Source organism: Sander lucioperca, chromosome 16, assembly GCF_008315115.2.
Source record: "Sander lucioperca isolate FBNREF2018 chromosome 16, SLUC_FBN_1.2, whole genome shotgun sequence".
NCBI classification, from domain to species: domain Eukaryota; kingdom Metazoa; phylum Chordata; class Actinopteri; order Perciformes; family Percidae; genus Sander; species Sander lucioperca.
This window is the reverse complement of record NC_050188.1, coordinates 20,801,751-20,828,318: the sequence shown is the minus strand read 5'-3', so window position 1 is coordinate 20,828,318 and position 26,568 is coordinate 20,801,751. Positions and strand designations below refer to the sequence as shown.

Here is a 26,568-nt window from a genome sequence, read left to right as displayed (position 1 = left end):
TTCCCAGTTATTAAGGTCGTGAGTCAGAGAGAAAAGGTGCTTGTTAGCAGCAGTCAAATGTGTGTTAAAAAAGTCTGTGTTGGTGTCTAATGATGCTGCAACACTGTGAGGGTGTTCTGCTGTGGTCAACGTTTCAGTACGGACAGTGCAAATTTAAGTAGGCTATAGGGGGTTATTGACAAAAAGGAAGTGGATAGAGAGAGATATGTTTGTAAAAGATATACCAAAACAAGTATTTTGACAACATACTTTGAATGCTTTAGAAATTAGTAGTAAGTAGCGCAACTCTGAAATCCGACAAGCTACGACTGTCTGGAAGGGGAACACCACCTATTTCACACATCAAAGTCTGTTTACAGGTTTTGGGTACTGTATGCGTTTGAATAAAATACAAAACCTTTTATGGCTCCAGAGGGAGCAGTGCAAAATCTGAAAAATTGCCTCAAGTCATGCCGCTTGAAGATCACAAGTTTGAAAATAAAAGAAATCTGTTGTTGTGGAGTTAGAAGTGAGCTTACCGGACCTGTGTAGCCCGCTTATCTTCTCTGCTTGAGGCTAGGCACTATTAGTTGCTACTAATATAACACTACAGAATTTTAGGCGGCCGTGATGCATTGTGGGGAATGTAAGTCGTAGGTTTTGACAAGGTTGTAGGTTTTGACAAGGAAGAAGAATGTGTGGAATATAAAAAGACAGTATGTCTGGTTCTGCTGCATTAATTTAGTTCCTTTTTTTTTTTTTTATAATTTCCCTAGGGCGCTTGGTTAGCTCATCTGGTAAAGCGGGTGCCCATATATAGAGGTTTACTCCTCGACGCAGCAGCCACGGGTTCAACTCCGACCTGCAGCCCTTTGCTGCATGTTATTCCCCCCTCTCTCCCCTTTCAAGTCTAAGCTGTCCTGTAGAAATAAAGGCCTAAAAAATATAATTAAAAAAAAAGTCTCCATAGGTGTGCATTGCTAAATTGGTGGAGTACTCTTATAATAATCATATTAAAGCCATATCATAGCTTAACCCTACAGGTAGGATGTAAGATCATCTAACAATTACTGTGTGAAACATCCTGATAAATTCATATTATAAGATTACACAGTTTACTTTTACCTCATCAATCTAAACTTAGCACAACAAGTAAGGAAATTTGTGTTTGGTAGATTATTTCTCTGTGGCAACAATGCTTTTTGGCAATAAATCTTTGCCAAAAAAATCCGTTGGAAAGCCTGTTTAGTTCCCTTTCAAATGGTGCCCCATTTGTAAGGAACATGCATTTGTGGGATGAGCAGCAGAGCTGAGTATGTGGGTTGCACCCATGAAAAATTTGCCAAATCTTCTCTGACAATGCCAAACAGCTTATTCTGCCATTGACTCGTTTGGTGTTTGGTGGATTGGATGATTCTGCCTACGGCAGTTGGATCGTAGGGTCAAAGTGTGGAGAAGACGCAGAGAATGCTATACTGATTGCTGCACCGATAAAGTAACACCTGTTGGTGTAGGCAGTGTGATGGTGTGGGGCAGCATCTCCCTCACTGGAAAAACGAGGCTTGTCATCATTGGAGGCAATCTCAATGCAGAGAGATATAGAGATGGGATTCTGCAACCAGTGGCAATCCCATATCTCCACAGTCTGGGACCGAACTCTATCCTCCAAGATGACAATGCTCGCCCACCATAGGGCGGGGTTTATCATCATCTACTTCCAGAATGTGGGAGTGGAGAGGATGGAATGGCCTGCCAGCAGTTCTGACCTCAACCCCACTGAACACTTGTGGGATCAGCTTGGGCGTGCTGTTCGTGCCAGAGAGACCAACACAACCACGTTGGCTGACTTGCGACAAATGCTGGTTGAAGAATGGGATGCCATCCCACAGCAGTGTGTGACCAGGCTGGTGACCAGCATGAGGAGGAGGTGCCAGGCTGTTGTGGCTGTGTATGGCTCTTCCACATGCTACTGAGGCTTCTGTTTGTGAAATGAATAAATTGTTAAATTGTCAATATGTCTTGTTTCTTCAAACTTCAATCATCCAATCCACCAAACACCAAACGAGTCAATGGCAGAATAAGCTGTTTGGCATTGGCAGAGAAGATTTGGCAAATTTTTCATGGGCGCAACCCACATACTCAGCACTGCTGCTCATCCCACAAATGCATGTTCCTTTCAAATGGGGCACCATTTGAAAGGGAACTAAACAGGCTTTGTGAAAATGAATTTGCTACCACCATGGATAATGTTTTCGCAAGAAATGTAAACAGCAGCGACATTATTTATTATGAAAACTTCAGTGTTTCAATCCAAATATCAACAGCAGCAAACCTTTTTTCCCCCTGCAGCTGTGTCAGATATGCACATCAACAAGGACCCAATACAAAACTTCTCACAAAATTAGCACATATAGATACTTACAAAAACATTAGATCAATTATCATTTCTAATAAACATATATTGTAATTGCAGGATACTACAGCAGTTATGTGGTCACACAAAATGAGAACTGTATAGTGTTTATCTACACTGAATTACAACTGAAACTCGCCTGCGTGTTTATTAGCACATCATGCTGCCTGCCTGTCTGTCTCTTTGCATGTCTGTCAGTGTGCTTTTGTTCTTCACGTTATTTGTTTGGCTTTCTCTCTTCCATCCTCTCCCCTGATGTCAGCTGGCTCAACTGTCAGTAGGAGATTGTCACCCATGTTTTGAATAGCAAAACAGCATGAGTTTGCATGTGTGTGCGTGATGAGCAATGGAAGTGAAAGTGTAAGCTATCTGACTAGGAGATCCCTGGGAGACATTCTGATAAAAAGGCCAGTTAATTAGGAGGATTCATTTTCTTTTTGACAATTTTGTGTGTTTGTAGAAAAATGAGACAAGCCTGGTGAAAACCTGTACAGTAAATGTGTTGCTTTCAGTGGGTTTAACTTAAACTCAAATTATGAGGTTGTGTTGGGAAAAGCCATCTTTCATTCTATTAAAATGTTAACACTCAGGATGGAAACAATCTCTTTAGTCATTTTTGTTTATACTGGTGGTTGTTTATAATATTAACCACTAACTGGAAGTTGTGGCTACTCCTCCAGTATATAGACCCAGGGTGTAGTGAAGACTAATCATTTTGGTTATGTTTGTCTTTTATGTGGCATTATGTGTGTGTGTGTGTGTGTGTGTGTGTGTTCAGCTTGTTTTTCTGGATCCAAACTTCTTCCTTAAACTCCTGCCAGCATCACTGTCATTCTTTTGCAGGAATGGTTTCCAGAGAACTGATAAAAACACTTCGTTAGAAACCGTGTGTGTGTGTGTGTGTGTTCAGCTTGTTTTTCTGGATCCAAACTTGTGTAACCATGTGGTCAAGTAATGTCATGTATAAGTAACTAAAGTAACTATGTGCATTTAGCCAAGTACTGTAATTGCTGTAGGTACAATTTTGAGGCACTTTTCCTTAAATTGAGTATTTTAATTTTATGCTACAAATCTCCTAAATGTGTTATAGACTAAAGAATAGTACATAACATAATTCAAACTAGCTCCACCTTGACCATCTCCAAAAGTTAGATATTGTCTGTACATTAATGCATCAAAAATAACACCCTGAGCGGGGCCATTCTACATTATGTGTACTTTTACTTTGATACATTAGGTACATTTTGCACTCACACTGTGTTTTGGGATTCAAAATCGAGCATAGACAGCAGTCTGCCACATCAGTCAGTCATGTGAGAGGACCCTGTTACACACACATAATTAACTCACAGTATCAAACACACACACACACACACACACACTCACAGGCACACTGAGCAATTTTCAGGCATTATTAACTGTGTATTTAAGGGGCATTATCAGTGTAGTACAAGAACACACACACACACACACACACACACACACACACACAGGTTTGTGGCACTATCTTTGTGGGGACCCGTCATTGAGATAATGCATTCCCTAGCCCCTTACCCTAACCTTAACCATCACAACTAAATGCCTAACCTTAACCCTTACCCTCACCCTCACCCTAACCATAACCTAATTATATCACTAATCCTACAACCAAGTCTTAACCCTCAAACAGCCCTTTAAACTTGTAAATATAGTGGACTCCCGGTTTTTGGACCCCACAAATAAAGTTAAACAAGCCCCCCACCCCACACACACACACACACACACACACACACACACACACACACACACACTTCCCAATGAACAACACATGTATCAGGTGTGTTATCCACACACCTACAATAGCAGGCTGCACGTGTGTGACAACCCCTCCCAATCTGCCTGCCTGTCATGTTCTGCTTCTTTGTCTGCAGGTACTGGGAGTGGGCGGGTAGGTGGAGCTGGTAGGGTTATCTGTACAGCCAAGGAATGAAGAAGAGAAAGGCTAAAGGATGAAAGAGGAGGGAGAGTATAGAGGAGACGAAGACAGATTATGCAATCAATTAATCAATAGATTCCTACCGTGTGAGCTCTGATAAAGATAACCAATTCTAAAATCAATTCTCCCTCTGGGGCTCACAGCAGCATGCTCTTTCTCCTTCCTTCCTTCTTTTCTTTTCGGTCTTCTGCTTTAAACTATATGTAGCACACCCTGCTCTGCTTTCATCTCCTGGTTCAAAGCTGTAGCCAGCCACTCCCTCTGTTAGCTCTTGACAGGAAGGCAAACTTGTAAAGCAATGAGACAGTATTTGTCATGAAAGGTCACAGATGGCTCACTTAATTAGTGCCTTTGCAGTGAGAAAGGTTAACAAAAAGGACCTTGTTTTTTGTACAAAAACAAAAAAGGGGGGTGCTGTATGACTAATTAGCGTTTGTGTGTGTCTATTAGCAAGTGAGTGGAGAAGACAATGGTTTCATCTCTCCATCTTGAATGCAATGTGACTGAGCTTTTAATCAGCTGACAAGAAGCATGAAGTAGAGAGAGTGTGTGTGTGTGTGTGTGTGTGTGTGTGTGTGTGTGTGTGTGTGTGTGTGTGTGTGTGTGTGTGTGTAGCTCAAGCATTGAGCATGCAGGGTGATAAATGTGAATTTCTTCCAACTGCTGGGCACATTGCTCTGGTCAGTGCTAGGAGACTGTTGGAGGTCAAAGAAAGAGAAAGAAGAAAGCCTCTTAATGCCACTCTTTTTTGTTTTTGACAAAAGAGCTTTCGCTCCTTGTTTCCTGTTAGTGACCAAAGCACTGAGAGGGTGATACAGAAAGAAAGTGAGGCATTACCAATCTACACTTGTGTTTAGCAAAGACTAAACACACACACACACACACACACACACACACACACACACACACACACACATAGTGCGTGTCACTAGCTTTGTGGGGACCCGTCATTGACATAATGCATTCCCTAGCCCCTTACCCTAACCTTAACCATCACAACTAAATGCCTAACCTTAACCCTTACTCTCACCCTAACCATAACCTCATTCTAACCCTAAAACCAAGTCTTAACCCTCAAACGGACCTTTAACCTTGTGGGGTCCAGCATTTTGGCCCCACAAAGCTGTTCGGACCCCACAAGTATACTGTATTCTCAGTTTTTGGACCCCACGAATATAGCTAAACACACACACACACACACACACACACACACACACACACACACACACACACACACACACACACACACACACACACACACACACACACACACACACACACACAATGGGGTTAAGGTTGTTGTATGGTGCTAAAACAGTCTCATAAGTATTTGCAACTTGTAAAACACAATTCACAAATGAATACCCGGAGGAACGTCAACTAGTTTCTGTCAACTGTCTCTAAAACATTTGACAAGGCTTCTTCGGGTCTTCATGTAATTTAACAGCGGTTGGCATCTATAAGTGTTGCATTACCGCCATCTACTGGAGAGCACTGAGATCGTCACTTAACTCCGCCATCTATTGGAGAGTGCTGGGATCGTCACTTGACACACAAATTGTTTCGTGACAAAGGCACGGAAAAACAGTCTCAAAAGTACCCACACATATAGAAGGAGATTTACAAATAAATTCACATTGAAAAATACTAGGTTCATTTACAAATGATGAAATACGAGTTACAAATTAGACCCACGGATACAGATACGCATTTGCGGATACAAATCACTCTGCATTCATTTGTGACTTGTGTTTCACAAGTCACAAATTAGAGGCACAGATACAACACAGATTTACGAATACAAATCACTCTGCATTCATTTGTGAATTGTGTTTTACAAGTTGCAAATACTTATGAGACTGTTTTAGCACCATATTGTTGTTTTCTATTGCTGGATAACTAGAGAAATGATAGGGGCCCAAACATCCACAAATGAAATCTTGGATAATAGCATCTTTCCTTCCTGCGGACACACACTTAGCAATGCGTTGTCTTTCATCACTGTATTTTCCCAGTTATTAAGGTCGTGAGTCAGAGAGAAAAGGTGCTTGTTAGCAGCAGTCAAATGTGTGTTAAAAAAGTCTGTGTTGGTGTCTAATGATGCTGCAACACTGTGAGGGTGTTCTGCTGTGGTCAACGTTTCAGTACGGACAGTGCAAATTTAAGTAGGCTATAGGGGGTTATTGACAAAAAGGAAGTGGATAGAGAGAGATATGTTTGTAAAAGATATACCAAAACAAGTATTTTGACAACATACTTTGAATGCTTTAGAAATTAGTAGTAAGTAGCGCAACTCTGAAATCCGACAAGCTACGACTGTCTGGAAGGGGAACACCACCTATTTCACACATCAAAGTCTGTTTACAGGTTTTGGGTACTGTATGCGTTTGAATAAAATACAAAACCTTTTATGGCTCCAGAGGGAGCAGTGCAAAATCTGAAAAATTGCCTCAAGTCATGCCGCTTGAAGATCACAAGTTTGAAAATAAAAGAAATCTGTTGTTGTGGAGTTAGAAGTGAGCTTACCGGACCTGTGTAGCCCGCTTATCTTCTCTGCTTGAGGCTAGGCACTATTAGTTGCTACTAGCATAACACTACAGAATTTTAGGCGGCCGTGATGCATTGTGGGGAATGTAAGTCGTAGGTTTTGACAAGGTTGTAGGTTTTGACAAGGAAGAAGAATGTGTGGAATATAAAAAGACAGTATGTCTGGTTCTGCTGCATTAATTTAGTTCCTATAATTTCCCTAGGGCGCTTGGTTAGCTCATCTGGTAAAGCGGGTGCCCATATATAGAGGTTTACTCCTCGACGCAGCAGCCACGGGTTCAACTCCGACCTGCAGCCCTTTGCTGCATGTTATTCCCCCCTCTCTCCCCTTTCAAGTCTAAGCTGTCCTGTAGAAATAAAGGCCTAAAAAATATAATTAAAAAAAAAGTCTCCATAGGTGTGCATTGCTAAATTGGTGGAGTACTCTTATAATAATCATATTAAAGCCATATCATAGCTTAACCCTACAGGTAGGATGTAAGATCATCTAACAATTACTGTGTGAAACATCCTGATAAATTCATATTATAAGATTACACAGTTTACTTTTACCTCATCAATCTAAACTTAGCACAAAAAGTAAGGAAATTTGTGTTTGGTAGATTATTTCTCTGTGGCAACAATGCTTTTTGGCAATAAATCTTTGCCAAAAAAATCCGTTGGAAAGCCTGTTTAGTTCCCTTTCAAATGGTGCCCCATTTGTAAGGAACATGCATTTGTGGGATGAGCAGCAGAGCTGAGTATGTGGGTTGCACCCATGAAAAATTTGCCAAATCTTCTCTGACAATGCCAAACAGCTTATTCTGCCATTGACTCGTTTGGTGTTTGGTGGATTGGATGATTCTGCCTACGGCAGTTGGATCATAGGGTCAAAGTGTGGAGAAGACGCAGAGAATGCTATACTGATTGCTGCACCGATAAAGTAACACCTGTTGGTGTAGGCAGTGTGATGGTGTGGGGCAGCATCTCCCTCACTGGAAAAACGAGGCTTGTCATCATTGGAGGCAATCTCAATGCAGAGAGATATAGAGATGGGATTCTGCAACCAGTGGCAATCCCATATCTCCACAGTCTGGGACCGAACTCTATCCTCCAAGATGACAATGCTCGCCCACCATAGGGCGGGGTTTATCATCATCTACTTCCAGAATGTGGGAGTGGAGAGGATGGAATGGCCTGCCAGCAGTTCTGACCTCAACCCCACTGAACACTTGTGGGATCAGCTTGGGCGTGCTGTTCGTGCCAGAGAGACCAACACAACCACGTTGGCTGACTTGCGACAAATGCTGGTTGAAGAATGGGATGCCATCCCACAGCAGTGTGTGACCAGGCTGGTGACCAGCATGAGGAGGAGGTGCCAGGCTGTTGTGGCTGTGTATGGCTCTTCCACATGCTACTGAGGCTTCTGTTTGTGAAATGAATAAATTGTTAAATTGTCAATATGTCTTGTTTCTTCAAACTTCAATCATCCAATCCACCAAACGAGTCAATGGCAGAATAAGCTGTTTGGCATTGGCAGAGAAGATTTGGCAAATTTTTCATGGGCGCAACCCACATACTCAGCACTGCTGCTCATCCCACAAATGCATGTTCCTTTCAAATGGGGCACCATTTGAAAGGGAACTAAACAGGCTTTGTGAAAATGAATTTGCTACCACCATGGATAATGTTTTCGCAAGAAATGTAAACAGCAGCGACATTATTTATTATGAAAACTTCAGTGTTTCAATCCAAATATCAACAGCAGCAAACCTTTTTTCCCCCTGCAGCTGTGTCAGATATGCACATCAACAAGGACCCAATACAAAACTTCTCACAAAATTAGCACATATAGATACTTACAAAAACATTAGATCAATTATCATTTCTAATAAACATATATTGTAATTGCAGGATACTACAGCAGTTATGTGGTCACACAAAATGAGAACTGTATAGTGTTTATCTACACTGAATTACAACTGAAACTCGCCTGCGTGTTTATTAGCACATCATGCTGCCTGCCTGTCTGTCTCTTTGCATGTCTGTCAGTGTGCTTTTGTTCTTCACGTTATTTGTTTGGCTTTCTCTCTTCCATCCTCTCCCCTGATGTCAGCTGGCTCAACTGTCAGTAGGAGATTGTCACCCATTTTTTGAATAGCAAAACAGCATGAGTTTGCATGTGTGTGCGTGATGAGCAATGGAAGTGAAAGTGTAAGCTATCTGACTAGGAGATCCCTGGGAGACATTCTGATAAAAAGGCCAGTTAATTAGGAGGATTCATTTTCTTTTTGACAATTTTGTGTGTTTGTAGAAAAATGAGACAAGCCTGGTGAAAACCTGTACAGTAAATGTGTTGCTTTCAGTGGGTTTAACTTAAACTCAAATTATGAGGTTGTGTTGGGAAAAGCCATCTTTCATTCTATTAAAATGTTAACACTCAGGATGGAAACAATCTCTTTAGTCATCTTTCTAACATTTCCCCCCAGCTAGTTTAAAAAATAACAAGGATATTCTCAAAATTGTTCTCAAACATGTGTGGTAGGCTTTGTGTTGACACTGTTAAAATATTTTCTATTTCCTGTTTTTCGTAAGTTGTATCTCTCAGCACTTGAGCAGCATCTGCTGTGTTGGCAGCAGCCCTGCCAAGTAAACAGACACAGACACACACACGGACACACACACACACACACACACACACACACACACACACACACACACACACACACACACACACACACACACACACGAAGAGTGGGTGAGAGTCCCAGTGCAGAGTCAGTGGCCTCTTTTTTCTCTAGTCACAGTGAAATTGGATCGCTCTCTCCCTCCAGAGTGCGATCCGACCTGATTCAGCTCCACTACAGACATCTGAGACCTTGAAAGATGCTCATGTACAATCATGTGAATGGTTACAGAAACCACCTTTTAGCTGAATTAAGGATGATTGTTTACTGAATCTCTACAAGTTACAAAAGTCCAGGGGACTCATGTATAAACGTTGCGTACGCACAAAAAGCTTGTGTACACTGGTTTTCACGCACACGGTATGATGTATAAAAATCAAATTGATGTGAGAATGTGCGGGCCGTCACGCAAACTCTTGAGCAGACGTGAGAATGTGCGGGCCTTCGCAAAGTCTTGTCTGGCTCTGTAACGTGGCGAATTCTAACTGAAAAGTGCCGAAACTCTAGCCTAGAAATCTAGACGCACCCTAGCGGCAGCAAATGTAATTTGTAATAAATGTAATAAAAAAACAAATTCTGGTCAGGCCAATCACATCGTGTATAGAGTCGGTGGGCGGGCTTAATATAAGGACGGCAGAGTTGCGATGGTTCCCATGGATATATTAACAGTTCCGCGTGAATTCACTGCTACTTGAAAACAAAGAAGATGGCTGCTGCTGCTGGCGAACAGCGGTCTTTCGAATTGGCTTTAGCCGCAACTCTGGAGGACTTAAGGAGTTGAGCACTGAAGTCATTCTTAAAAAATCTTAACATTTTTAAAGCAGAGGGAATTTGAAAGACAACTGTTTAACCCGCCCCTCGGATTGAGCCCTGCCAATGGTGAGTTCCCAGACCCAACATCTTGACGTGGGTCTGGCTTGTCAGGCTACCGAAACTCACCAAACATTACAAAATAAAGTTTCCTCTTCAGTTACTGGCATACGTCTGTGACGTTGTCTATGAAAACACATAATTATATCCGCTGATACTCCATAAAAGTGTGATAATTTATGTGGATAATGTTTCACATCTTTCACACTATTAACTGTTTAATTTGCAGGCTACTTAACCTCTGTTAAACATGAGGGAGTGAAATGAATGTCCACTTAGGAAATACTTTTAGTCATCATCTGTATTTCCCACAGATGAAATCTCTCACTGTGCAACAAAAAACATCGGCACGGAAAAATGCAATTGTGTCTGTAAGTCTGTAGTTGCTGAGGCTCAGACATCCATGGCGCACAGGAGGCGAGACGCACGGATCCATCTCCCCAGGAACAAACGCAGTGTCGGGTGGGCAAACTCATGTGATGCATAATTGATCCTGTGGATGACGTGTAGGCTATGTAAGTGAACAAGGTGTAGGAAATGACCCCGAACCGGTCCACCAAACAATGGACCGAATGCAGCAGCTTCACAGCGCTGTTTGGGTGTCATAAACAGAATGTGACAAAGTGGCAGGAGACTTGGCATAAAGCCTATGTTTTAATCACTTATCACACTTATTCCGTATCGAACATCGTCTATTTGTCTTAATTCTGCACATATTTCTGTTACTCTATTTACTATTTCATTCATGCATGGCGCAGTGGATCCGTGCGTACGGTCACCTGCCGTGGAGACTCTGGCCTCCCTTCCCTCTCCTCCTCCGGAATCGGGTCTCCCTCGCACTCAGTTTCACTTACTTAGAAAATAAATGGCATGACATCAGTGGGTTCAAACTGCTTATTGTGCGTAATTTGGACTGACACGGACATGCATGCTGTTTGGTAACCAGGCCCCTGGATCCTGACCTTTGACCTGCATCTGAAAAGTCACAATAATTATCAAAAAAAAATTAAAAATTAACATCAAAGGCACAAATGCCCCTCCATCTCTTCCTGTTTGCGTTTTCCTCTGAAACCTCATTTTATGTTTCAGCATGAAAGTTTAGAAAACATACAGTAGAAAGGAGAAAAGGAAGCGAGAGCCAGGATATTTTTGTCCCTTTTCCTCTCATGTCATGACATCTGTTTGCAAAGTGGCACCACAAGAGGGCCCTGTCACACAGTCAGAGCCTGTCAATGCCCACAATAAGAATATTACTATATTAAACAGCTCCAGAGCAAATAAGTACAATGCAGTGGAACAATGACTTATCTTAAATCAATTACTGTAGCCTTAATTTAAAGGAATCCTCAATCATTTTAGTCAATTCATTAGTTGTATACATCTTAGAAAGTGTTATCAAGCTGAATTGGATGCGACTGGATTTTGCTTTAAGGCTGCAACTAGCAATTATCTCCATTCAGTTATTTGAATGGAGATTTATTTGTTGATTATTTTATTGATTAATCATTTATAAATGTTTTAAAAAGTTCTGTGAGACCAAGATGACTTCTTAAAATGTCTTGTCTGTCCATCAGTCTGAAACTCAAATATATTCAATTTACAATTATATAAAATGTAGAAAAGCAGCAAATCTTTGAGAAATGGTGGCATTTTTTTCTTGATTAATTCACTATTATTAATAGGTTGTCAAAATTGCTAATCTACTAAGTGACTGACCAGCTAATTGTTTCAGCACTATTATTTATTGTCAGATTTTTCTGACACAAATTTGCCTGCACAATAAAAACTAACAAAATAGTGCTGCAGTCATATAATTTAATTGCTTGCTTTCCCAATCAGTGTCTCACACACTCAGCATACAATGCAGTAAGATTACATAAGTAACTGTGTGTCAGAGGTAAAGTAACTTTCACTTCACCTGCTGTCCATGAGTAAAATTTGGAGGTACTTTACTTGAATATGTCGACTACTTTATACTTGCAAAATCTTGCAATTTTTTCTCCACTGCTTTTATTTTGACAGCTGCAGTTGTTTTTTCTTTCGCGCAACATTAATCTTCTAATGACCCATCAGATTTTCCTTGTGACCTTTTGGAGAACTGTATATACAGTAGTTAAAAGTGTCCTACCTAGAACAGCTACAACAGTAAAATGTCATTATCGTCTTAATGATAGTTAATAATAGTCTTATCAATCTAATAATGTCATATATAATAATATATCAATCACAGGGGTCAGCTTTCTGTAGAACAAGTACTTTTACCTTGATACTTTAAGCACATTTTGCTTATAACACTTCGGTACTTTTACTTAAATTAGCCTTTAAATGCTGGACTTCTACTTGTAATAGAGTGGGTTTACATGGTTGTATTAACACTTCTTAAATAAAAGATCTAGGTACTCCTTACACCAATGAGTACAGTTCACCTTTAGTGATTGATTAATCATTCCGACTGGAGGAACAGTGTGTCATCTTAATCTGGTGTTTTTCCTTTTCACACTCACTGTCACGTCTTATAGTGGTTTTTATGGTTAGATAGTGCAAAATATACATAAGGAAAATTACTAGGATTACATTTGTACAGTATATAGCAGAGGGGAGGCAGATTTTGGGAAAATCATGAGTGTGTGCGTTCAATCTGGATGTGAAAATGTTGCCTTGATGTTTTCATTCTTCACCTCTCTCCTGACCAGAAGAGCAACCCACTGAATGACACAGAAACTAGTTCACCCAGGAAGGAAACTCCCTACTTTCCCAAAGGACGTCAGTCCAAAGTCCACTACAGCAGCTGTGTGTTTATATGCATGCGTTTCTGAGAGAGACAGAGGAAAGTGGGGGGCTGAGTCAATAGACACACATTAGCTGACTCTCTCAAGTGTACCGCAAAGCATCAAAGGCTGAGTTTCATAGTGATACTGGCAGCAGTTTGTTTTAATAAAAACAAGCGTCCCTCTCTTCCTTTCCCACAGCAGATTCTTTAGTATTTGCAGGTCTGCTGCCAGTATGAAGGAGATCAGAGAACTGCTGAAATGCTAATTTTCGTTGAGTAGTAAGGATGACATACCTATGAATGATGCATAGGAAGCGAGGGGGAGGGACACACACACACACAAAACCTCACACCATAAACCCTACTTGGACAAATAAACGGATCGACACACCCACCCACACAGTTGTAGAGGTGATGTAATAGCTTCCTGGAGCTGTTGTTTTCCAGAGTGACTATCTAATGGCGTTTTTCCATTACATGGTACCTGCTCGACTCGCCTTTTTTGGTTTTCCATTACGAAAAAAAGTCCCTGGTACCTGCTAACAGGTACTTTTTTTAGCACCACCTCCGTCGAGGTTCCAAGCAAGCTGAGCCGATACCAAAAGGTGACGTGAAAGCGACAGAGGGGAGTGTCCTGATCAAACCCGCCATTTTTAAATAGTTTAGCCAGCTGTGTTTGTTTTGCTGCCTCCAGCTTCATTTGAAACAAAATGTGTCTTCTGGCTGTGGCAACAACAACACACCTTCGACGTTCTGTGTGTGTGTGTCGCGTTAGGTCACGGCAGTTTACTGCGGTGCCGCTATGATGATCAGCCAAGCTCGCCTCACGCATGAGGCGGTACTAAATCTGCAAAAGATAGAGGAGGACGGGGCACCGCGGCCGAGTCGAGTCGAGCCGAGCCGAGCTGGTACTAGCAGTGGAAAAACACCATAAGTGTTGGCCTTGGCCAACTGTAGGACAGTACATACAGTGGATACAGAGCAACAAAAGAAACAAATTTACACTACTCCCACAATACTCATACTCAGATCCACCTCTCAGATCTGCTTGTTTGAATACCAACGTGGTTTATGACGCACATAAACTTCTGTCTCTCACTGTAATAGTGCACACTTTAACAAAAATGTTAAATAAATACAAACATTTAACAGGTATCCCTATATATTTTAATCTCACATCATTGCTTAATGCTATTTTACTCAAAATCCACATTTCACATAAATGCTGTTGCCTCCTGTTACACTTCTAAGATCAAATTTTTCTTTCTCTTTACTGAAGAATGCTGGAAGAAATTTCTTCTTTTACTCCTTCACTCTTTCAGTTTTTTTCTTCTTAATATGCTTTGATTGGCGGCTGTATAACAGAAATATTGAGACTTTACATTGACATGATGTCATAAACACAAAAATAGCTAAACGCAAGGATATTAAACTTTTATGGTTCAACAATCTATAACACGAAGAGCAGGACTTAACCTTTTACTCTCCATATAGTGTGAGGACAAGGCAAGGCAGGTTCATTTGGGTAGCACCTTTTAACATCATCATCATCGGTACACTCACTCAAAACAAGTATCACTGTATGTACTGAGTTGTAGAGACAAGTCAATTATTTGACAAGCAGGAAGCCAGTGTAACACTTTCCTGATATTAGTGAGGACTCTGCATGGTTTTTTGATTTAATCCTGCTGAGACAAGTCCTTAAATCATTGATATATTCTTAAAGTGCTCATATTATGCTCATTTTCAGGTTCTTAAATTGTATTTAGAGCTTATATCAGAATAGGTTTACACAGTTTAATTTTCAAAAAACACCATATTTTTGTTGTACTGCACATTGCTGCAGCTCCTCTTTTCACCCTGTGTGTTGAGCTCTCTGTTTTAGCTACAGAGTGAGGAATCACACTTCTGTTCCATCTTTGTTGGGAGTCGCACATGTGCAGTACCTAGGTAAGGACAACCAGACAGTCAGTTGCAGAGTATGAGGGCGTGCCATGCTAGCATTATAATGTGTGTTACAAAGTGACGCACGTTCGTCGCACTAGGATTAGGCAACGGTTATGGTTAGGGTTAGGATTATGGTTCAGGTTAGGGTTAGGGTTCAGGTTAGGGTTAGGTGCCATGAAGTCAACGGTCGCAGCGCTGCCTTGAAGTCGATTAGGCAATGGTTATGGTTAGGTTTGGGTTAAAACGCAACGCCCAGGATGGCCGCTGCGAGGGGCACGGGCACAAGGGGACCACTGGTGTGATTAAAACACTTAAAAACCTCCTTAAAAAACCAGGTTCGGTTATATAAAAGCTGTTTAAAAGAAGGCCAGATATTAAAAGCAGGTTAAAAGAACCACTAATAAAAGGTCACCTCCACACCTGCCCTGGTCTCTCTTCTGGAGACATTACAAAATAAATAATTGAAATAAATAAAATATATAGAGAGAGTTATGTAAAGAAATAGCCCAGTGTCGCAATACAAAAGAAATTCTATCCCAATATTAAAGACATATTATTTAACCTCAAAAAATTTAATAAAAACATTTAAAAGGTCTAAAATACTGTCTGAATTACTTGCCCTTGAGGTAAAAAAAATACACATACCATTAAAAATTAGTAATAAGTGCTGTGTTTAAAAGTGCTTTAAAAAGTAAAAAGTGCCACACAATAAATAACTTAAATAATTTAAAATACATCATAGAATAAAACCACACTGTTAGTAAAATGCATAAAACTAATGGCATGTGTATTATCATGTTAAAATCTTGAGGCAAGTAATTCAATGTGTAATAATAATAATAAATCTTAGCAATAAAGAAAGAAGCACAATCAAATTATTAAAATATAGAAAAGGCAGAATAAAAGTTATAAAGGACAACCAAGGCATCTTTAAAATATTTATTAGAAAAGTTAAGGTTAGGGTTAGGTGCCTTGAAGTCAACGGTCGCAGCGCTGCCTTGAAGGAGACGTTGGGGGCTTAAAACACCATTGAGTGTAAAAGGTGTGACTGTATTTCACTGTAGAGGATTCTAACACTGGGACGTACAGCAGTCTGCCGCTAAAGCTATGAGCTAAAAGACCCAAACCAGCACCGGTCACTGCTGTTGTCGGAAAAACAGACATCCATCCATCCATCCATCCATCTCCGTCCGCTTATCCGGTATCGGGTCGCGGGGGTAGCAGCTCCAGCAGGGGACCCCAAACTTCCCTTTCCCGAGCCACATTAACCAGCTCCGACTGGGGGATCCCGAGGCGTTCCCATGCCAGGTTGGAGATATAATCCCTCCACCTAGTCCTGGGTCTTCCCCGAGGCCTCCTCCCAGCTGGACGTGCCTGTAACACCTCCCTAGGGAGGCGCCCAGGGGGCATCCTTACCAGATGCCCGAACCACCTCAACTGGCTCCTTTCGACGCGAAGGAGCAGCGGCTCTACTCCGAGCTCCTCACGGATGACTGAGCTTCTCACCCTATCTCTAAGGGAGACGCCAGCCACCCTCCTGAGGAAACCCATTTCGGCCGCTTGTACCCTGGATCTTGTTCTATCGGTCATGACCCAGCCTTCATGACCATAGGTGAGGGTAGGAACGAAAACTGACTGGTAGATCGAGAGCTTTGCCTTCTGGCTCAGCTCTCTTTTCGTCACAACGGTGCGATAAATTGAATGTAATAGTGCACCCGCTGCGCCGATTCTCCGACCAATCTCCCGCTCCATTGTCCCCTCACTCGCGAACAAGACCCCAAGGTACTTGAACTCCTTCACTTGGGGTAAGGACTCATTCCCTACCTGGAGAAGGCACTCCATCGGTTTCCTGCTGAGAACCATGGCCTCCGATTTAGAGGTGCTGATCCTCACCCCAGCCGCTTCACACTCGGCTGCGAACCGATCCAGTGAGTGCTGAAGGTCACAGGCCGATGATGCCATCAGGACCACATCATCCGCAAAAAGCAGCGATGAGATCCCCAGCTCACCAAACTGCAACCCCTCTCCACCCCGACTACGCCTCGATATCCTGTCCATAAATACTACAAACAGGATTGGTGACAAAGCGCAGCCCTGGGGGAGGCCAACCCTCACCTGAAACAAATCCGACTTACTGCCGAGAACCCGGACACAGCTTTCGCTTTGGTCGTACAGAGATTGGATGGCCCTGAGAAGGGACCCCCTCACCACATACTCCCGGAGCACCTCCCACAGTATCTCCCGGGGGACCCGGTCATACGCCTTCTCCAGATCCACAAAGCACATGTAGACCGGTTGGGCATACTCCCAGGCTCCCTCCAGGATCCTTGTGAGAGTAAAGATCTGGTCCGTTGTTCCACGACCAGGACGGAATCCGCATTGTTCCTCTTCAACCTGAGGTTCGACTATCGACCGAACCCTCCTTTCCAGCACCTTGGAGTAGACTTTACCGGGGAGGCTGAGAAGTGTGATACCCCTGTAATTGGCACATACCCTCTGGTCCCCCTTTTTGAAAAGGGGAACCACCACCCCAGTCTGCCACTCCTTAGGCACCGTCCCCAACTTCCACGCAATGTTGAAGAGGCGTGTCAACCAAGACAACCCCTCCACACCCAGAGCTTTAAGCATTTCTGGACGGATCTCATCATCCCTGGGGCTTTGCCACTGTGGAGTTGTTTAACTACCTCAGAAGCATCAGAGCTCTGCCTCTACCATAGAGGGCGTATTAGTCGGATTTAGGAGTTCCTCAAAGTGCTCCTTCCACCGCCCTATTACCTCCTCAGTTGAGGTCAACAGCGTCCCATCCTTACTGTACACAGCTTGGATGGTTCCCCGCTTCCCCCTCCTGAGGTGGCGAACGGTTTTCCAGAAGCACCTTGGTGCCGACCGAAAGTCCTTCTCCATGTCTTCTCCGAACCTCTCCCACACCCGCTGCTTTGCCTCTTTCACGGCAGAGGCTGCAGCCCTTCGGGCCCTTCGGTACCTTGCAACTGCCTCCGGAGTCCCCTGGGATAACATATCCCGGAAAGACTCCTTCTTAAGTCGGACGGCTTCCCTGACCACCAGTGTCCACCACGGTGTTCGTGGGTTACCGCCCCTTGAGGCACCTAAGACCCTAAGACCACAGCTCCCCGCCGCAGCTTCAGCAATGGAAACTTTGAACATTGTCCACTCGGGTTCAATGCCCCCAGCCTCCACAGGGATGCACGAAAAGCTCCGCCGGAGGTGCGAGTTGAAAGTCTGTCGGACAGGGGCCTCCTCCAGACGTTCCCAATTTACCCGCACTACCCGTTTGGGCTTACCAGGTCTGTCCAGAGTCTTCCCACACCCTCTAACCCAACTCACCACCAGATGGTGATCGGTTGACAGCTCTGCACCTCTCTTCACCCGAGTGTCCAAAACATACGGCCTCAGATCAGATGAAACGATTATAAAATCGATCATTGACCTTTGGCCTAGGGTGCTCTGGTACCAAGTACACTTATGAGCATCCCTATGTTCGAACATGGTGTTCGTTATAGACAATCCATGACTAGCACAGAAGTCCAACAACAAACAACCACTCTGGTTTAGATCAGGGAGGCCGTTCCTCCCAATCACGCCTCTCCATGTGTCTCCATCATTGCCCACGTGCGCGTTGAAGTCCCCCAGCAGAACTATGGAGTCCCCCACTGGAGCCCCATACAGGACTCCATTCAAGGTTTCCAAGAAGGCTGAATACTCCGAGCTCTTGTTTGGTGCATACGCACAAACAACAGTCAGAGTTTTCCCCCCCACAACCCGCAGGCGTAGGGAGGCGACTCTCTCGTCCACCGGGGTAAACTCCAACGTAGCGGCGCTCAGCCAGGGGCTTGTGAGTATCCCCACACCCGCCCGGCGCCTCACACCCTGGGCAACTCCGGAGAAGAAAAGAGTCCAACCCCTATCCAGGAGTATGGTTCCAGAACCGAGACTGTGCGTAGAGGTAAGCCCCACCAGATCCAACTGGTAGCGCTCCACCTCCCGCACAAGTTCCGGCTCCTTCCCCCACAGAGAGGTGACGTTCCACGTCCCCAGAGCCAGCGTCTGCTGCCCGGGTCTGGTCCATCGAGGCCCCTGCCCTTCACTGCCACCCATGTGGCAGCGCACCCGACCCCAGCGGTTCCTCCCACAGGTGGTGGGCCCATGGGTTGGAGAGAGAGGTGCCACGTAGCTTTTTCGGACTGTGCCCGGCCGGGCTCCGTGGCAAACCCGGCCACCAGGCGCTCACTGACGGGCCCTCCATCTGGGCCTGGCTCCAGACGGGGACCCCGGGCTTCCTCCGGGCAGGGTCACTCCATCTCTACCTCGTTTTTTCATAGGGTTTTTGAACCATTCTTTGTCTGGCCCCTCACCTGAGACCACTTTGCCTTGGGAGATCCTACCAGGAGCACAAAGCTCCAGACAACACAGCCCTCAGGTTCATAGGGACACACAAACCTCTCCACCACGATAAGGTGATGGTTCCCGGAGAGGGGAAAAACAGACAGCCAGGACTAAATGTTGCGTTTACTTAAAACTGGTAAGCCTCATGGTGCATTCAATGTTATTGTAAAATACCCTTTTCTTGTTCTTGTCTTTTAACAGCAATTTACTGGTGAAAGAAGTAATTATTGTTTCAAAGTTATTATTAAATTTTTAACAATCATTTAAATTCCCCCCTTTTTTGTGCTGATCCAAAAATTGATCCGATCCGTGACTCAAATCCGTAATCCGAACCGGGAGTTTTGTGACCCGTTGCACCCCTATTTGAGAGGGATGGGAAATTATATTGAAAGCCATTATCTCATTGTTCAATAAAATGTGTGGTATAGTTACATAAGAAATTAATTGCTCCAAATATAGGCAGTTTAAACATGGCAACCGTATTGTCAATTTCGGCAACCAAAAGCTTATGCCTGGTTGCCAAGCCGGCAACCACTTTGAAAAGTTAGCGGTGAGCCCTGTTTAGTTCAGTAAATTTTTCTTTTGTCCTTGTTTATTCCCTCCTGAGGATCAAGTTGTATTTCTTCCTTGAAGAAGTTCAAGTCAGTCAAGTCAATAGTTTTTTTTTTGTCAACTACGTAGTTTCAGTTCCATTAGGGGCCCCTTTATATATATATATATATATATATATATATATATATATATATATATATATATATATATATATATATATTTTATATATATTTTATATATATTTTTTTTTAATCTTAAACTTATCCGTAATCCAAGTGAAGAATCAGGTGCGTCCAAATCCATGCAGCAGCTTCTCGATTCGTCCAGACGCAGCAGCAGTGGTCCTTATTGAGCCTCCCGCTCACTGAAAATCCTCAGTCGTGCTCAGTTAGAGCCTTCCTCTCTCACGGTCGTCCTCTCGCAGAAAATCTACCATACAAAAAAAAAAAAAAACATGCATATCGTATAGTTTAAATTAAAATGAATGTCAATTTTCCTTTCACAATATGCAGATAGTTTGCAGTAATCTCAGTATTTTTATCACTCACATTACCAAAACTAAAATGCTACAAGACAAACGTCTCTGAAGAACTAAAACTTCACATACAAATCCACACAGTAATTCATACAGTGCTATGTTTCTAGAAGGCCTACATGCTAGCTACATGTTTCTTGAATAGTTTCTTTTCTATTCACAGTCATGTAGATAAACACAAGGTAACGTTACATGCAGTTTAAGCTAGCACAGAAAAATAAAATACACTCACCGGAAAATAATCATCAAAACATCCTAATCTTCCGTACTCTTCGTGTGAACCACAAAATACTGAAGCACAGTACCTATGTCCTAATTAACTTTAACATCAATCTTTAGCTAAGTAATAAAACAATTTTTATTTCTCACTGTAGCTGGCGTGCATACCTGACCGCTCGTTCTTTTTTTCCTGTCTTGCTTAATTTTCCCCTTTGACCCCTGGCTGGATATCGACCCTTTCTACAGGCCTCTAGCGCCCTCTACTAAATACCTTGAAAACTGCAATATTAACTACAATCCAAATTTGTCTGTTTTCTTTCTGATACATTTATGTTGGTTACATGCAATCTGACCTGACATTTCATAATCAGCCAGTAGGCTAACAAATGCTTTTGAACTCGCTACCTGCATCATTGAAAACTAGCTTTGCAGCTAATTAATGTGAAACTCTTTCTGTATGAAATCACTATCTTTGTTATTGTTTACAGGGCTGACTGTCCTTGGTATCAGCTGGTACCATGTGAATTAACTGGAATGTTTGCTGGGAAGGAAGGTGGAACACTGCTGGGAAATGAACCAGAAAAGTGATGCAGATGATATCTCAATTAATTTTTCCCAAAACATTTCCCCTGACAGTGGCACCGCTTTCGAAAAATTGACACCTCCTGGGGTGAGGAACAGATGTGATTAGTTTGTTATAGATTACGTGAGCCTTTGTCCACTATCCACCATCTTTAACAAGGCCACACAGATGTGTATCCTCCTCTTCTACCATCACTGCTTAAGTGTTTGTTTTTGTCTCTTATTTTGTAACAGGAAATGTGGGGACATCAATGCAGAGTAGAAGCTTTAGCCAATGAGCTAAAAAGTTTCTCTTCTGGTCATTTGACTCAAATCACCCATTTGAACTGGACAGGATTCCTTTCTTTTCTTTTATACATTATTTACAGAATTTAGCTTGTATCCAAATTACCATAATACACACTGAAACCAATTGTTTCTGTAGGTCTAATATGTAATTGTGTTGCCTTCTGGGAATACAACCTGTTACTCCCCGGCCCTGCGTTAGAAGTGAACACAGTGGCTACATTGAGTCCAAATGAGTCATCTGCAGCAGAACATTTGCTGCATTGATAGGTTTTACCTGGAAATCAGAGCCGGTTTCCACATGAGTGCTGCTGGGCCACTACACATCCCACACAGTTGTGTCAGTGAACTAAGCTGGGTGCAGATTCAGAGGAGACGGTGGTGAGTGTGGGTGTGTATGTGTGGACTGCACTGCAAACTGAACCACAGGATGGTATATCATTGTTACTCCTCCCTGCTGCAGCCCTGCAGTCCAAACTGTGTTATTTCCCTGAACATAGATACTGTGGTGGAAAGTCCTTGAGACCAGTGACTTTTCTTCCTCCCTCCCTCCCTTTCTCACTCTCTCTTTCTTTCTCATGGCAAGGCTGGCACTGAGCCAGAGAGCAGCTCTGTTGGCCTTGATAGAATTACAGTTGCAAAGTGCACCGCTGCTGGCACCCAGGATGTGGGTGAGAAAATCAGGGACTCTCCAAGACTCCCTGGTGAGTAGTAAAGGGCAGATGAGGAGAATAGATAACCAGTCTCTATTCTTGCATTTCACTTTCACATTTCAAGGACAAGTGAGTGAGTGTTCCTGAAATGTGCCACTGAGATTCGAAAATCAATTGGAATGAGCTTTCAATCTCGATCGAAATCAAAAGCAGGATCGACATTTCTCCCAGGACTTTTTTTTCTCTCCACCGGGCTTTCTTGCGCACATCCGAAGAAAAAGGCAACAACACACGTGCAGTGTAGCTAACAAGCATGCAGCTGAAGACACAGCGTAACGTTAGCCCACCAGTTGCCTGCAGCTGCACTTTTCCAAACACCATGGCCACTGCCAGAAGTTACCAGTGTGGCAACATTTAGTCTTCCCCAGGAGTTATGTACACAAACAACGAACGGTAAAGTGAGTGGACTTAATGGTGCATTCAGATGCACATCGTAAACTCATAGTGCATTCAGGTGCACCTTGTAAACTCTGAGAAACTCAAACTTGTTGTAAAATACCCTTCTGCCATTTAGTGGTTCCCAATGTGGCATAGCTGTCAATGCTGAAAAAAAAGTTAAAATTCAATCTTGGGTTTGGAGATTCACGACCCCTCTAGTATAATGCCTTCTGTGGCTTTGTCAGGTCTGAGAAAAACAGGAGTGCCCTTTATTGAGGGTCCACTTATAGGCTTTTTCCAGAACTTATAACAACATCTCGTCGTCTTCATTAGTTTGCTCAGTTGTCATCACATTACGTATGGAACTGCGTTCACATTCTAACAGGTAACTTCCTAGAGTCTCTGCTAATGAGGTGGCAACTGGTCCGGACCAAGAAAAAATCTGGACCATGACTGCATGTAAAAGCCTGCCTTGACATTTTACACTCCGGTTTTTGTATGGATTAAAGAAGTGAGATATAATTAATGTTAATTATTAAGATGCTGATGGGTGGATTTTGTTACTTTTGTACAGAGCCAGGCTACCTATTTCCCTGTTTCCAGTATTTGTGCTAAGCTAAGTTAGCATTTACACAAGAGAGTGGTATCAATCTTCTCATCTAACTCTCGTCAAGAAATCAAATAGTATTTTTCCAAAAATTTGAACTTTTCCTTTAATAATGAACTTTCAGGCTCAAATTTTGTTGATTTATTTATATTTTGCATTTCCCATGAATTGTTGTATTCAAAGTGACATTTTCACATTGAACTGTATACCTGATGTCTCAGTAGTTTTATCAGATCCTAAAAAGAACTGAGTCATTTGAGAGACTACTTAAAGTAAAAACAAAACAAAAAACATGGGTCACTGTGGTCTTGGGGTGTCTGTAATGTGCTTACAGTCATGCTGTTGGTTGAGTGAAGCGTAGGTGTCTGCATGTATCTGTGCGTGCATGCATGACCACAAGGCCACTGATGGTCATCATAAATGTCAGAGCTGACATGATAACAACCACGGGGTTTCCTTGGTTGTGTCCAGGATGTTTTCTGAAATTCAAGTGCATGCCGTTGTTCCAACCATGAAACCACAAAAGGAAATATTTGATTATTTTTGTTCCCACTCCCAGATATACATCTCAATTCAAACATCTTAAAGTTATATTTCCATACACAAAATAATGTTCCTCATAATGGCAGGCAGTGAAGCAAATGAAACATCTATGTAAACCATAAACTCTGACACATTTGTAGTCTTGAAAAGGAAAGTGAAAGATGGAGGAGGAAGTTAATCAAGTTGCATGGACGTATTATGAGCTACAGGGTTTATGGGTATTGTGGTCTCAATATGGAAAAACACTTGTGCAAACACTACCACTGGCATGAGAGGGTGGGGGATTTTCTTATAATGATTGTATCAAAATATCTCTGACATTTTGTGTTTGCTTTTGTATTTGTATTAAGAGATGCTACTTAAAAAAAGGTTGCACTTTATTGTCATTGTTTCTCTCACTGCCATTGCTATAATGTTTTTCAGTAAGCACAAACATGTCTAGATTCAACACTGAGAGAGGACAGGGGTCAGTGCCCAGAGGTCTTAACACTTTTGGTATAAATTTTAAGTTAAGGGATTTTGATCCAATTTATCATTTTTAGCAGTATTGTCTTTTTTAGAATGATTGAAAGTTAAGATTGAGTTGTTGAGTTATATGGTATACATCGACAAGGACACCCCATAGATTGTTATTAAAGAATATGTCACCTTGTCCAAAGCATTTCAGAAAACCAACAGAGAGAACCAACAATATTTAGTCTCTCAATGCTTTCCGATTTCAGTGGCACTCATTTGTTACTGAAGATGTAAATCTTTTAAAAAAATGGGTCACAAAATATATACTTTAATTAACATCTGGGCATTGTAGATTTTAGCTAATTCTACTCAAACAGGAGTGAATATTTATCAGAGTTTGTCACCTGCAGATTTGATGGGCAAGTTGGTATTTATGGTACCAGAATGCTGTATATCGTCGGGTCGACTCCAACTACAGTGCTAATGTTCATCATAATGAAAGAACATGTCAGAACTCTTAATATAACAAATAAATAATAAGCTATGGGTTTTTTGTTTCGGTGTAGAAATCTGCAATTATAATAACAGTGGGTAACTGATAATAATAGAGTGAGATTTGTCCTCCTTATTTAAAATACATGTTGTGTAGCTGTGCTGTTTGTTTGTCTTTGGGGAAATAAATGCGCATCTGTTTTTCATGAATAATGTATTTGTTGATCTTCAGTGCAGAGTAGTGAGTCTAGAAAAACATAAATGACGATAACATATGTACTGAATTCTGCAAGGTAGCTAAGACATCTTTAAGACAAATAGATTTATTTTATAAATGAAATGAAAGTGTTAATTAATACAATCCGTTGACCTAGAGCTTATTTATGCACAAGTTTTAATTCACCTTAAAATGTGATAGTTAAACAGTAATGTTTGATGATTAATCAAACCTTAAAATGGTTGTTGGCCTTCGAAATGTCCAGAACACTAAGCACATTATATCAGCTTGGATCTCAACGTCACACACAAATTCGACCACCACGTGTAAAAAAAGAGCATCAAGTTCATTCATCCATTACGTTATTTGGAGAATAAGGATCAAAAACTGGGAATTCCTGTCATAAAGCAATTGGGATATAGTTTACACAACAACGTGTACATTGTTCCCATTGTGACATTCAAAATAGTGAAGTGGTTACAACAAAAACACGAGGACGTAGACCAAATAATGTGACTGTCTGTACAAACAATTGTGTCTTACTATCACCTCAGAAATTTCAGTTCTACATTGAGGTTTCATGGACGCCACTTTTTGACTAAATCAGTAGAAATAAATACACAAGCACAAAAACAGGAACGAAAGGTTCCTCTGTGCTATTTTTGGACTTTCATCTCACAAAGTGAAATGCATCTGTCTGTGGGTTGAGTCTGATTAATAGCAGTAGCCATCTCTCTTACCTCTTTCTTTGATTTTAGTGTCTAGTTTTGACAGAAGCTCCACTTAAACACAACCCACACAAAAAAACTTAATGTGTGTGTGTGTGTGTGTGTGTGTGTGTGTGTGTGTGTGTGTGTGTGTATGTAAATGTACTGTATGTGTGGGATGGAAATACTCTGCCAAGGGGAAATTCTGGTCACTAAATGCCAGATCTTGACATATAGGATGGAAGGGGAACTCAGATTGATGTGTTTATAACTAAATCATGATGAAATTCTTAATAATTTGTGTGATTGTTAGGCTCCATTAAATGACATTAAGATACACAAAGAAAAGTTTTACCCCAATGTCTTTTTTTCCGAGTAATTCACTTTGTGCACTTGCGGTGGTGGGTTTGGGTCTGTGCAAGTGGGAATCCCCATGTGGCTCCCACATCACCTTTGACCCCTACTTTGTCTTTACATCAACTTAGCCAAAGAATGTGTGGCAGAAAGGAGAGTGTGGAAAATACTTCAATGAGTAAAATCAGTGAGAGGAGTCGACTGTTAAAGGGGCGACTTGAAAACATAGTCGGGCAGGTTTTAGATGGGGACATGAACTACGATTGTGTGTGGTTGGAGGGTGATGAGACCAGACCAGCGTGATGGAAAGCCCAGCCGACTGCTAACACAAACACACCACGGGTAGAGAAGAGGGGG

General features: G+C 42.1%; 1 long non-coding RNA gene across 1 annotated transcript; it reads right to left on the bottom strand.

Annotated features, from left to right (window-relative positions):
- Window positions 1-15,330: 15,330 nt before the first annotated feature.
- Window positions 15,331-26,425, bottom strand: LOC118493486. Its single transcript, XR_004895446.1, has 3 exons — window positions 26,414-26,425; window positions 19,417-19,425; window positions 15,331-15,519 (listed from the first exon to the last, which is right to left on the bottom strand). It is a non-coding gene; the product is annotated as an uncharacterized LOC118493486 (long non-coding RNA).
- Window positions 26,426-26,568: the final 143 nt, after the last annotated feature.